General features: G+C 30.2%; 1 protein-coding gene across 1 annotated transcript in view; it reads right to left on the reverse strand.

Annotated features, from left to right (window-relative positions):
* Nucleotides 1–12,762, reverse strand: part of LOC121113784 (uncharacterized) — a 48,084-nt gene that overhangs the window by 20,661 nt on the left and 14,661 nt on the right. The window lies entirely within an intron of this gene.

Raw genomic sequence — 12,762 nt, forward strand, 5'->3', positions numbered from 1 at the left:
TACAATATAGATAACGCGGTGTTAATTAATGTTTTGAACTATAAGTTGTTCAACTTCAATTTGTTTATGTTAAGCTATAAATAATTCCTAATTTTAATATATATAAGATAATTTATATTTATAATATACATATATTATATTTTAAAATTATAATATAAGAATAGTTTGGCAGAATATTCCAACTAAAAACTGATTTCGAACCTCATTTTTCAGAGTGGCTGCGAAATACAAGAGAGATAACGCTGTGTTCTACACGTTTATTAATTGAACATCAATTAGTTTTTGTTAAGGTTTTGACAATTCATTACTCACGGTGTTACATCGCTAACACAAAAATACCCTCAGTACTTTGTTGTCTGCTGTCGATTTACTCATCTCACTTGATACATACTGGCTATTTCATAATTTATTCTTTTTGATAAATAAATTAAGTAATTACTCCGTTTCCAAAAGGACAGGAATACAATTTTTAGTTGATCTACGATAGTCATTTTATATTTATATATATATATTGGCCATTTTATTATCTTTATGAGTACATTTTGGCTATCATATAGAAATACAAATATATAGCAACACTTTTAATAAAATATTACGAAGCAATATTATAAAACAGTATCGAATAAACTACTATGCAAGATTTTAATATTAATAGGGCAAATCCTAGTCTGAGAAAGATAAATAGCAATTAGTATGAATGACTTATTTGGCTAACTACCAGATGCTTTTGGCCTTTTTCTCTATTTCTTTTTCTAGGAAAGGTTGCATGATTCATTAAAGGTAACGACGTGTACTATGTATACTGAATAATAATAGTTTGTTCAACAGTTAGAATTCGCTAACTATATATAATGACATTTCAGGACCTGTTTTTTCCGTTCAATTTTAGGAGAAAAGGTTGAGAGCTACAATACAGTTTATTATGATCATTATAGTCAGGGTGTTACCTCACTAACACAAAAACCTTTCCATTTCTTTGCTTCTCTCCCTAATCAGTCTTATAAACGTTGATTGGTTGAATTCGAATGAACTCTTCTTAAACTATGAATAATTACAAACAATCATTGAAGCATAATTCTTTAGGAAGGAAGAATGAGCTTAATACCATATAGTTTGGGACGCGGTCCAAGGTAGATTCAAAATTTAATCGTTCTCAAATCATGGAACCATTTGTTCGGTGACAATCTATGTATAATCCCCTTCTTTAGTATGTAAAGGTTGCGAGATACATTAAAGTTAAGGATTGATAATATATTCATATTATGACCATATTATATACTTAGGTCATAAAAGGTGAGTAGTAACAAAGCAGTTATACTTCTACGTAGACATTGGCTGTATTAGGAATATATTTTGTCTCATACATACTTGCTTATTCAATAAGAATATTTTACCTACACACACACACACTGCCAAATGACTTTGTGGAACCGGTTTCTTCTTAATTCTATTCGGACAATCATTAACAATAATTATATATTTCTAGTATCAAGGTAGCACAGTATTTTACCTTGATTCTGTTTGGATGAAGAGTAAAAACAAGGAGTGACATGTTTGATCCATGAACATAATCATAATTTAGAATATCTGTAGGAAAATGTTTTATTTTTTACCTTATTATCCTCATTGGTCTTGAAGTCATTAAAATACATTACATATTCTATTTCTTGACAAAGGAAAAGTTAAAAAAATATATAAACTAATATTGGAAACATAATATTATACGTATTTTTAAACAATTGAAGGTCGAGAAACGGTTCTGGCTGAGGTTGACCATCCATGAGAATTATTTATTACATATATTTAGTTATAATTCTTAATCATCCTTCATTTCTATTCAAAATAATAATCAGCACTCTATTATTATTCAAAATGGATGACGATGATGGCAAGGAAAAAACTATGTTTACCAGGTAGGCCCGGATCAAGGGCTCTCCCTCTAAATTGCACATATATTTTGACGTAGCGTTATAATACTGCTATGTAATTATTGTAAGGAAAGGATTCTATTTCCTTCCCATGATATTGTGAATTAGTATACACATATAACATCTTATAACTGTGTCGTGAATAAGTTCCAACTAAATTATGTGAGGATCAGAAGCCTTGGCAGTAGTATTGTACCCAGAGGCACCTGTAAGAGTAGGGCTGAAAAGGATGTATCCCCCCCCCCCAATTAAGGAATTTTTGATTTTACTAGAAAATTTAATATTTGATTTGGATTTTTGAAATTTTTCTCTGAAAAATTTAATATTTGAAATTTAATTTTAGAGTAAGATATTTTTAATTTTTTGTGAATAGTTCTGAATTTTTGAATTTTTCATTCAAAAAATTTAATACTTAAAACTTTAAAAAATTTAGATTTGAAATTTAAAAAACAATTTAACATAGATATTTGAATTTTTTCCAAAAATTTAATATTTGAAATTTTTTTGAAATATTTGAATATCAATATCAAGATTTTTTTTTTTTTTTGAATTTTTTTTTGAATATCAAGATTTTCAATATTTGATTGAATTTTTCCAAAAATAGATTTCATAATATAGTACTATAGATTTTTGAAATTTTTCTCCGAAAAATTTAATATTTGAAATTTAATTTTAGAATTTTTTTTCCAAAAAGTTTTTTATTTTTGTGAACAGATTAGGATTTAAAAAATTATTTTTCCAAAAAGTTTTAAGTTTTTGTGAATAGCTGTGGATTTTTGAAATTTGTTTCCGAAAAATTTAATATTTGAAATTTAATTTTTGAATTTTTTTCCGAAATTTTTATTTTTTGAGAAAAGCTCTGAATTTTTGAAATTATTTTCCAGAAAAATTTAATTTTACTTTGTTTTATCATGTATTCTATTATATAACTAAATAATATTAAAAAAGGAAAAACATCCTTAGTCACATCACGGGGGATCAGTTTTACCTTAAGACGGACAGGACCACGGTCCTAAATGAGGACCGACACAAAACTATTTTCTGGGAAGGGGGCAGGGTTTATTTAAAAAAAAAAAAACATTCTTAAAATATTTTAGAGTAGACATAAAAGAATTGTATTTTCGAAGAATTTTACAACAAAATTTTAGTCTCACAGGGTGTAGTAGTCAGTTTATACCGTAGTCACAGGCTTATACATGCAGTAATAACTTAAGATACGAGTTCTCCACCACCATTCCAGTATTTTTGTGGTACGAGCTGGACTCGGAGTAAGAATTCGGGGGACATACGAGTTTAAAAAGATTATATTTACGTATTGGTTGAGAGTTGGCTATGGAATACAAGAACCGCTTCAACCGCAATGTTTTTAAAGTTATTTCTTATGGGTTACATTACTTTGACTTACAAGCTCCGTTCAACAACAAATTAATCGTGTATGTCAAGATATTATTGTATAATGTAATGATTGAGTTTGTAATGCATCTTAGTTACTCAACTAACGTTCCGAATCCGGGCCTTTAAAGTGTGGTTGTTGTTGGACCCTTGAACCTCAGGTGAATGAAGTATAGTTAAATAACATTTATGCCCTGATGCTAACGCAGGACTTACTATCTGCAACATTTACAAAATCCCAATTTATACCCAACCTTTGCTCAGTTAACAAATATGTAGGTGTGTCTTTTTTAACATTACATCAGGGTCATAGGGGCTTGTAATACTATGATGTCATCGTTCTCATTGCGGGGTGATATGTAGTGTTGGATCTGTTAGACAGTTTTCCTAATTAGCAATGTGGAAAATCCGGTGTATTTTTTAGCAGGCCCGTTAATTTGTAATTGGTAGTATAAAGAAGGAATTTTATTTTCCTTAGTAGTTGTTATTATAATTTAATTCCTGAGTAGTGAACATCCTTTCCTAAATAGTTTCAAAACCTGTTTGAATGTTATTGTGTGCTCATAAAAGACAGAGCGTAACCCTGAGGATTTCTTGCAGAGTTATAATTGTAAGTCCTTTGTTGTACTCAGAGTAGAATTGGGGATCGACATTGAAGTCATTCGAGCATATGTCCTTGTTTATATCATTTTCTCCTTCTTCTCTTGTCACAGCTGATTGTAGCTGCTGATCTAATGAAACGTCATGAGCATTATTTTCTCTCCTCCAAAACATTTTTCAAAATGTCAGGATGACTTTATTGTTTTTTGTTTTTTTAACATACCAATTCTACGTTGGATTTTCATATTTCCTAATCAGTCTTCGCTCCCCCTTTCAGTCTCTTTTCTTATCAGTCCGATCTGTCTTACCGTGTATCGGTCCTCCTTTTTCCCCCTTAAATCAATAACTTTCTACAAAAAAATAAGAATTTTCGGTAAATAATTTAAAAAATTAAATTATATTTCAAACTTTAATTTTTTGAAAAAACAATTCAAATATTCAATTTTCTATTAAAAAGGAAAAATCCTTTAATTTTTTTATTGGGAAAGGGGAGCTCCAGCCCACCCCCTGCGGACGCCCCTGGAACGTAGGGTATCCAAGACGTAAGACTATGGTATCATCTTCTTCATAGGCGAAAGTGCATTGTTCATAATAACAATTGTATGTAAATGATTTGACTACGACTTAGTCAAATCATTCGTAGACAATTTCTTCACTTTTTGCATTTCCTTGATTATATCAAAGCAATATCATGCTCAGGCTTTAAATATATTTAATATCATATTATTTAATGAACTAATGGTCTCACTCACACCTAGTGTGATTCCAAGAATACTTTTTTGTATCATTTATTTTTTGTACTGTTCTTAATAATCTTGCAGATACCACTTTTTTTGCTTCTACTCTTACTAGCTTCCTTGTAAATATTATACCATAGATACTTCTTTATTATGTGAGTAAACATAGATATAATCCAACCTAGTTTTTAGAATCTTAAATTTAATATATTATCTATGTAGAATGATAGATCCTATCTCTGTCATTTTATTCTTCCTTTCAAAGAAGATGTGAAAAAGATTATAAAAAATAATTAAGAACCTTTGACTTGAGAGTTGGTTCAGCTCTTGGTATACTTATGTACAATATATACAAAAGAAGACATTCAATGAATAACAGCTCCTTAGTACCTACTGCGGCCCAGGTATAGGTATATCCCGACTTTATCCTGTTGTGTTTTGCAACATTTCCTCGTAAAAGCGAGATAAAACCCTTACTAAAGGTGGGTTCACTGAAGTCCTTACGCACTCATTAAGCACGCATAATTTCTCCCTTTTATTATTATTATTATTGCACTTCATTTCATCAATCATTTTCGAAAATAAAAAAGTTACTTCATAAGAATAAAAATAAAAAGGAAGAATAAATTTGTGCTTTAGTGAACCCACCTTTAAAAAAAAAAGTTTACACCGTATTTTCCTGTTATATTTTCCTCCTTAATTCCCGCCTTATAAGTGTTCTGAGCGTTAATTGTTTGACGCTCAAGGAATTCATACAACAGTGAACAGTTTTAAACCATCATTATTAAATAATAATTCAATCGTTGGGTAGAATTGGCTAATAACTTACTTCCAACTGATTTTAGGTCCTTTTTTTCAAGGCAAGGATGTGAGATTCAATAAAGGTGTTGTTAGTTGAAAGTGTTGAGAATCCGTCTGGTATCGATTTTTTCCGATTCCATCTTATGTAATTCTTTTAGATTGATTTGTACTGATACAAATACAGTTTCCATGGAGTGAAATTTAACGGCTTTCAAATTGTGGTCTGATTTTGTTTGTCTCACACTATGGATCAATTTTCTCCTCATTATCCCTGTGAAATGAGTTGTACACATATGTATTTGATGTCATTGTGTCTATGTTCACAATTTGAATATGTAAATACATTCAATGAGACAGATCTACAGTCTATTTTTCTTTGGAATCGATCAAGAACTCTTTTTTTAATGTCCCTTTAATTGATAAGATGAAGTTGCACTGATTAAGTATAGGAAGCATTGTAGTATTACATTTACTCCATGTGACCTAAGAATCTTGTGTGAAATCCATATACATAAAGTATATTTCTGTCTATAGGAATGACCAGGGCATGAACCTACGCACCTTGAGTTTAGATGAATAATTTCTCCCGAGCGTGTTGTCCATTGAGCTATCTCGAGTCTATCCCATTTGTGCATGTGATCAGTCTACGATGAACTTCTTTAAAGGACCAAACTAGTTCGGCCCAACAAAAATTATAACGGTCAAGGATTTCCAGACGAAACCTAATACCAGTAGTAGTTTGTATAGGCTGAGACTTGCGACTTGACTTGATCACACAATCAAAAGCTTGCAACTAAATAGAAATTCATTTCAATTTTTTGGATGGACATAAAGTACTCTTTAAGTTTAAGATATCAAATACTTTCCGAGGACTTGAACAGGGACTCGATCAAAATATTCAAGGACTTATGAGCAAAGACATGAGACTCAACTTGTAGTACAAATACTTTTACTCACCTCTGGCAGTTAGTCAGTTCCTTTCAACTGTGGGACTATTCTTTATTTAACTTGAATAACTTAGATAATAATTGTTTATAGCTTAATAAGAGCCGGCCTATTCTAGGATATTGCATTTACAATTCATTGAAGTCAATGGAGCGATTGAATAATTACGTATAATAAGTACATACGTAATTTGATCGCTACTTACTCTATTTTGGAAAATGTACATATGATTTAAATTGACTAATATATCTGTAGCAATCATTACAAATAAATATTTTTTCCCAAGATTATTATTTTATTGTTGAATGAGCCCAATTTGATTTCAAATATATTACTATTATTAATAACATTATGTCGTATTGCAACTCCTTCCAATTTCATGATTGTTTTTAAATAGTTTTTTCTATATATGTATATACTAGGCTTCGCATTTCCCGTGGAAATCTCTTTAAGCAAGATCCCGGGAACCAGTTTTTGGATTGCGGAATGCCTAGAAATATCAGGATACTCTAAGTTAGAAAATAGATAATGTAAAAAATTTAAGTATTTATCGTATATTTTAATAACAAATAATATATTTGAAGCTACTCCTATAGAAATATTCACAAATCTCATTTACTTAACTTTTATCAGCATTACCCAGGAGTCAATACGCCCAACTCTTTTTTTTTTTTTTGTTACAACCTGAATATATGTATTTTTCTTTTTCCCCAAGCTGTTGTCTTTATTCTTATACTCTGAGACGTATAAGTATAAAGTATCAATAGTGCATGAAAAACGAAAAGTAACGCTGAGGATTTGTTATCATTGCAAGTCCTTGTGGGACTCAGAGTAGAATGGAGGATTGACGCCGAGGTCATTACTGGATACAAAGTGGGGTTTGTGTTTTTTTATTGGATAATATTATTTTTATCCATCGGTTCTTTTCTTGCATATTTTACCCCCCCCCCGTCCCCCCCATACGGACTTTCTGTGGTTCTTTTCTTTAAAATCCCCCCTAAGAAAACCACGTGTTTTTTTGTTACCCCCTTCATAAATAATTTTAGAAAACTAAAGTACCCCATTTTGACCTAGTTTTTAGAAGATAAAAAAATATCTTCTACTTTATTTATAAAAAGACGTTTTTTATAAAAATTTGTGCCCCCTGTTTCCTATGACGTCATTTATGCCATCAAGTTAGATAGTTTTGGCATACCTGGTTGTATATTGTCCACCCTTTCCTAATGAGGATAGACATGGTTTTAGACCTGAACCTCTCCTCTATAGATGTCCTCACGGTTTGTGAATATCTCCTAAATGTGTCCCAGTTTTAATTTTAGAACCTGAGTGTCGACCTTTTTTAACTTCGAATTCCGATCCTACCCGAAAAAATCTTAATTGAATAGTAAGTGATGAACATTCTAATTTTTGTTGGATTATCAGGGGTGTTTTTTTGAAAAAATTCAAAAATAATTACCTTCCCATAAATTTGATCAAATTACCTTTTTTTAAAAAGAAATCCTTTAAAGGTTTGTTTCACTCTGTTTTCCCATTAAAAGTTTTGATTACAATTTTTAGAAATTCCATGGATTTGGGGGCTCTAGCCTTGTGAACGATCATGATCATATATAATGAAATAAAACTTATATTATGAAATAATTAAATACTATATTCCCGGTATATGTAAAATCCCAAGAAATACCGGGATCTCGGTAGCGAAACCTTAGTATATAGAATCTACATTTCATGTATAATCTTCCGCCTACAATCATATTATTAAGCTTACATAGACACACATATGAATTTATCTTTAGAAACGAATAAGTGAAAAATTAGGGCAATCTCCTATTTGGATTTAAATCTTTTCTACTAAATATATTAATAATATGTGAACGAATTGTTTAATTCCATAGATTTTTCATCTCTCTACATAAATATATTAAACTTGGGATTTGTTTTGTATGTAATGTATATATTTTGCACAAGGACGCAAAAACAAGGTAAAAAGAAAAAGAAGGAAGTGTTTTGAGTTCTTGTGTTTTTTTTTCTTTAAATAAAAAACACTGTCAAAAAAAAAAAGATCTGTTTATTAGCAAAATATATATTGTTATGTAAAATGACACATGTGTCGAATATCTTTATAATCCCCCCAAAAAAAAGATGCATTTTTAGAGGTCTTTTGAAGTCATCATATTTAAATACATTAGACTGCTCCGTTTTCTAGTAAATATTTCCTCCCCAACTACAACGAAGACCTTTTTTCTACTTTCTACAATATAAAAGTAATTTTGCCATGGCTCTCAATAGGGGTATTTGCAGAATTATAGGGGGGGAAGGGGTTAAATTTTATTTTAGCAAAATACAAAAATAGGTATCAAAAAAATTGAATTTTTTGGAAAAAAATTTAAAAAAACCACAGTTATTCAGAAAAAACTTAAAAATCCATAGTAATTCAATAAAAAATTTAATTTTTTGGAATAAAATTTTAAAAATCAATTGTATTGGTTTAAAAATTTCGAATATTAAATTTTTTAGAAACAAATTACAGAAATTTACAGCTATTCAGAAAAAAGGGAATTTTTTAGAAAATCAACTTTATTGGTTTAAAAATTTTAAATATTAAATTTTCTTGAAAAAAATTTAATTTTCTGTGAATTGCTATTAATTTTTAATTTTTTTCTGAATAGCTGGGAATTTTTTAATTTTTTTCAAAAAAATTTAATTTTCTCTGGGTAGCTATGAATTTTTTAAATAAAAGTGGTCTGTATGGTAATGCCAAAAATAGACTTTAAAATTTGACCAAGTCATTTTTTTTACTGTCCCCAGCAGAAAGGGCCTCTGTGCAAGTGTAAAAAAGATTAATCCGAAAACAAAATATTCTAATGTACATACATATTTATTATTTTATTTAGATATCATGTGAAGGCTTCCCCTTGAAAAATACAAAGATGACCTGAGGGTTCAAATTATTATAATTCATCAATCATGTGAGGGATTTCTTCCGTCTTTATATGTAAATATTTTCTTCAGATCAAGGATGCAAAGATATCATTACCTACTCTTGAGTAAAGCATAATTAAAACAATAGACATGCCTATCTAGGCAATTATATAATCATATCAAACACCACCACTATCTTACCTATGAATAATTATGTGGCTGTATGCTTATAAAGATATTATGTTGTTTTATATGTATGTACATTGGTTGAAGGATAAATTAGGAACATGATGCTCAATTGAGTAATTATGGTGTAAAATGTGGGCTGAGACTTTTTACCTCACTAATATAAAATGCTTTACTGAATTTTGTTGTTAGCTTTCGATTTTTCAATTCCTTTATCAGTGGTCATACCTTTGATTGGTTGAATTCGAATTAGCTCTTTGTGAGGAGCTATGAAGAGTTGCCAACAATGATTAAATAAGAATTATATAGCTTGGAAGAATGGGCAAACTATCAACTGATTGTGTGCCTTTTTATTATGTTTCTTTTGATGGAAAAGGTTGCAGGATTCAATAAAAGTAACGACGTGATACCTCTATTGAATAATGGTGAAAGTTACAAAAAATATTTAAGAGTCGAACCCGATCAAATGATAAAAATTGAGCCCGAGTCAAGGGATCGGATATATCTCAGGTAGTGAATATAATTATCTTACTAATCTACAATATTTTTATCTTTGTTATCAATGATTAAAAATTTAATTAGTCCATAGTTTTGGAAGAATTGATTTTGTGTATTTTTTTCTTTCTTTCTTTTGGATGGAAAGGTTGGGAGATACAATAAAAGTATAGTACGTAATTTGAATGTTTGTAATCACATTGCAAAACACATTTATTATTCTTCGAATCCTCATATTATGTAATACTAAATTTCTAACTATAACTAGTATTTGTTTGTTTTTTCTTCTATGGATTATATAACCCTTTCAAAGCTTAGTATGGTCTCCTGAGAATGATACTGGTCGACACAGTTCCTTAATAAAAAAAGTACAAATTTGATGTTATCCCACGCAAATTGGACTAGATTCAAGTGATATGTCAACTACTATTACAAGACATTATCTCACATTTCTGGTTTTAATCCACTACATAGAATGTGCTTCTTATTAACTCAGAATATATAATCCTTGAAAGTAAACGAAGAGTCTTTTTTAAATGGATATACAAATTAATTTTAATTACAAATTCAATATCCTTATTTTTCACCACAATTGCATTAACTAGGTATGTAGACGCAAGGCCATTTCTCATCACTGATTGAGCTCTATGTATGTGAGTATCCTTTCTTCACTTCAGACATATGTAAGTATTTTACATAATTACTTGAGGGGTCAGAGTTCAAATCCTCTTCTTCTTAGTAGCTATATTTAAACATCCTTACAATATTGACTCACTTATTTTTATCAACAATCAAACTACATAATTAGGGACTTGTCTACCATAAGTATCTATAAAGACTCCTAAAATTATGAAGCATTTCTTCCTATATCCTGGTTTTTTTAATATTTTTTTTTGTTCTACGTAATATATAATGTATTGAACTTTGACAAATAAAAAAATTTAGATGAAAAGAATACATTCTACATACGAGGGTAGTTTGAAAAGTATCCGACCTAACAAAGATACTCGTACAAGTAATTCCTTCTTGTATTTTTATTTTATCAACATAGTCCCCTTGTAACTCTAGATTCATACATCTTCCAGCGAGGCTCCCATCTCTGTAACCTGTCGAAATAGTACTTGGCGTTTTTCTATGAAAAATAATTGTTCACGAGATGCTTTTGTCTTTGGCTCATTTACTTCGAGATAGATTGACTTTGACGCGTCAAATTTTAAGACAACAAGCTTTTGTATGTCTTTTATTGTTTGAATATATTAAGAAGTCACACTTTCAAAAAAAAATATTGAATCACAGCTGGATACTCAATTTTGTACATTTGCAACTAAAAAACTCCCATCAACTCACTTTAACGACCGTTAAATAACAATTGCACTTCTAAAATGGCTGAAACTTTAGCGAGTGTCTCTCAACAGATGCTAAATAGATGGACTACCTTCTATGTAGGGGTTCTGCCATCTTCAGCTTGAGATCTGAAACTTTTCAGTCTCCTCTTGTTACATCTCCAAAATTGAAGGATAATATATATAACAAATATTTTCCCCAAATTAATTTACTAATCTTTTGATCTTACATGACGGCGTTCATAGTGAAGTAAATCATTCAAACCAACCATCTCCAGCTTCAACCAGAGCCTCCAAACTGAAACTGACACACTGCGTAGATGAAGAACTAATTTTCCATATTAGCTACTGGATGACAATGGAGGCCCAAAAGGAGTAAACAGTGTTATGTGCTCATTTATTGGACTCTTTCTCCAAAACATAGTATTCTGATGAGTTAAAATCATACTAGCTAGGAGGCCAAATTTCCTTTGTCCAAGCCATAAAGGTCTCAGAAATGTTGTTTTTTTCAGAAATAAATCCGGTTCCAATTAGCCGATTTGGACAAACCTCACCAATTTAAAATTCTATGATGACATCGGATCTGTTAACATCAATTGAATCTCACTAGTCTAGTTTTATGCGTCCTTGGGCATGCACCCGGCACGGAGGAACACAATAATGGCTCTACAGCGTTTGTATTCGGAGGCCATATAAAGGATTTTGTATTTTTCTTATATGTATAGTTACGTAGGCTGAATCTGAGAATAAAGTTTCATAAACATAGATCTCAGAGTCGCCAAGACTTTGAGGTCTAAACTTGTTCCGTATTTAAAATCCCCACCAAGTATATACAATCATGACTTGTAATTACGGGGGTTTTTTATAAAGGGACTTTAAGTGTATGATATTTACAAAAAATAAAAACATCTACGAATGTAACAATTTTAATGTCAAAAAGTATTAATTTTCTCATGATAAATCATGAGTTAAAAATTGTGGAATACCTTCGTTTGTATCATGAAAAAAGATATTTTACTTTTTTTCATGGTTTAATATTAATATCCTTCAATTTCTTCTGTTATTGAAGTTTTTTTACAAAAATCCTTTTCATTATTATCAATGATTAATTGGAAAAATAAATTACATGTATATATTATGTAAAATTATGCGTCTATATATATAACATAATTAAATAATTATAATATAATGAAATACAATTATAGAATAGCAACTTAATCATAGAATCCTTACTTTTAATTGATCTCAATCATTAGATTCTTATTAGGTATTGGTAATCGGCCCTTATTTATTAATCTTCTAGTATTAGATTGCCTGAAAAGTTCGCAGGCTGACACGTACAGGGCGAAGACTCAAAAATTAGAATCTTCTTCGAGGCAGTCTAGCCTCAGTTCTAAAAGTCTAACAATTTTGTAT

This window comes from Lepeophtheirus salmonis, chromosome 2 (genome assembly GCF_016086655.4).
Source record: "Lepeophtheirus salmonis chromosome 2, UVic_Lsal_1.4, whole genome shotgun sequence".
Lineage (NCBI taxonomy): Eukaryota > Metazoa > Arthropoda > Copepoda > Siphonostomatoida > Caligidae > Lepeophtheirus > Lepeophtheirus salmonis.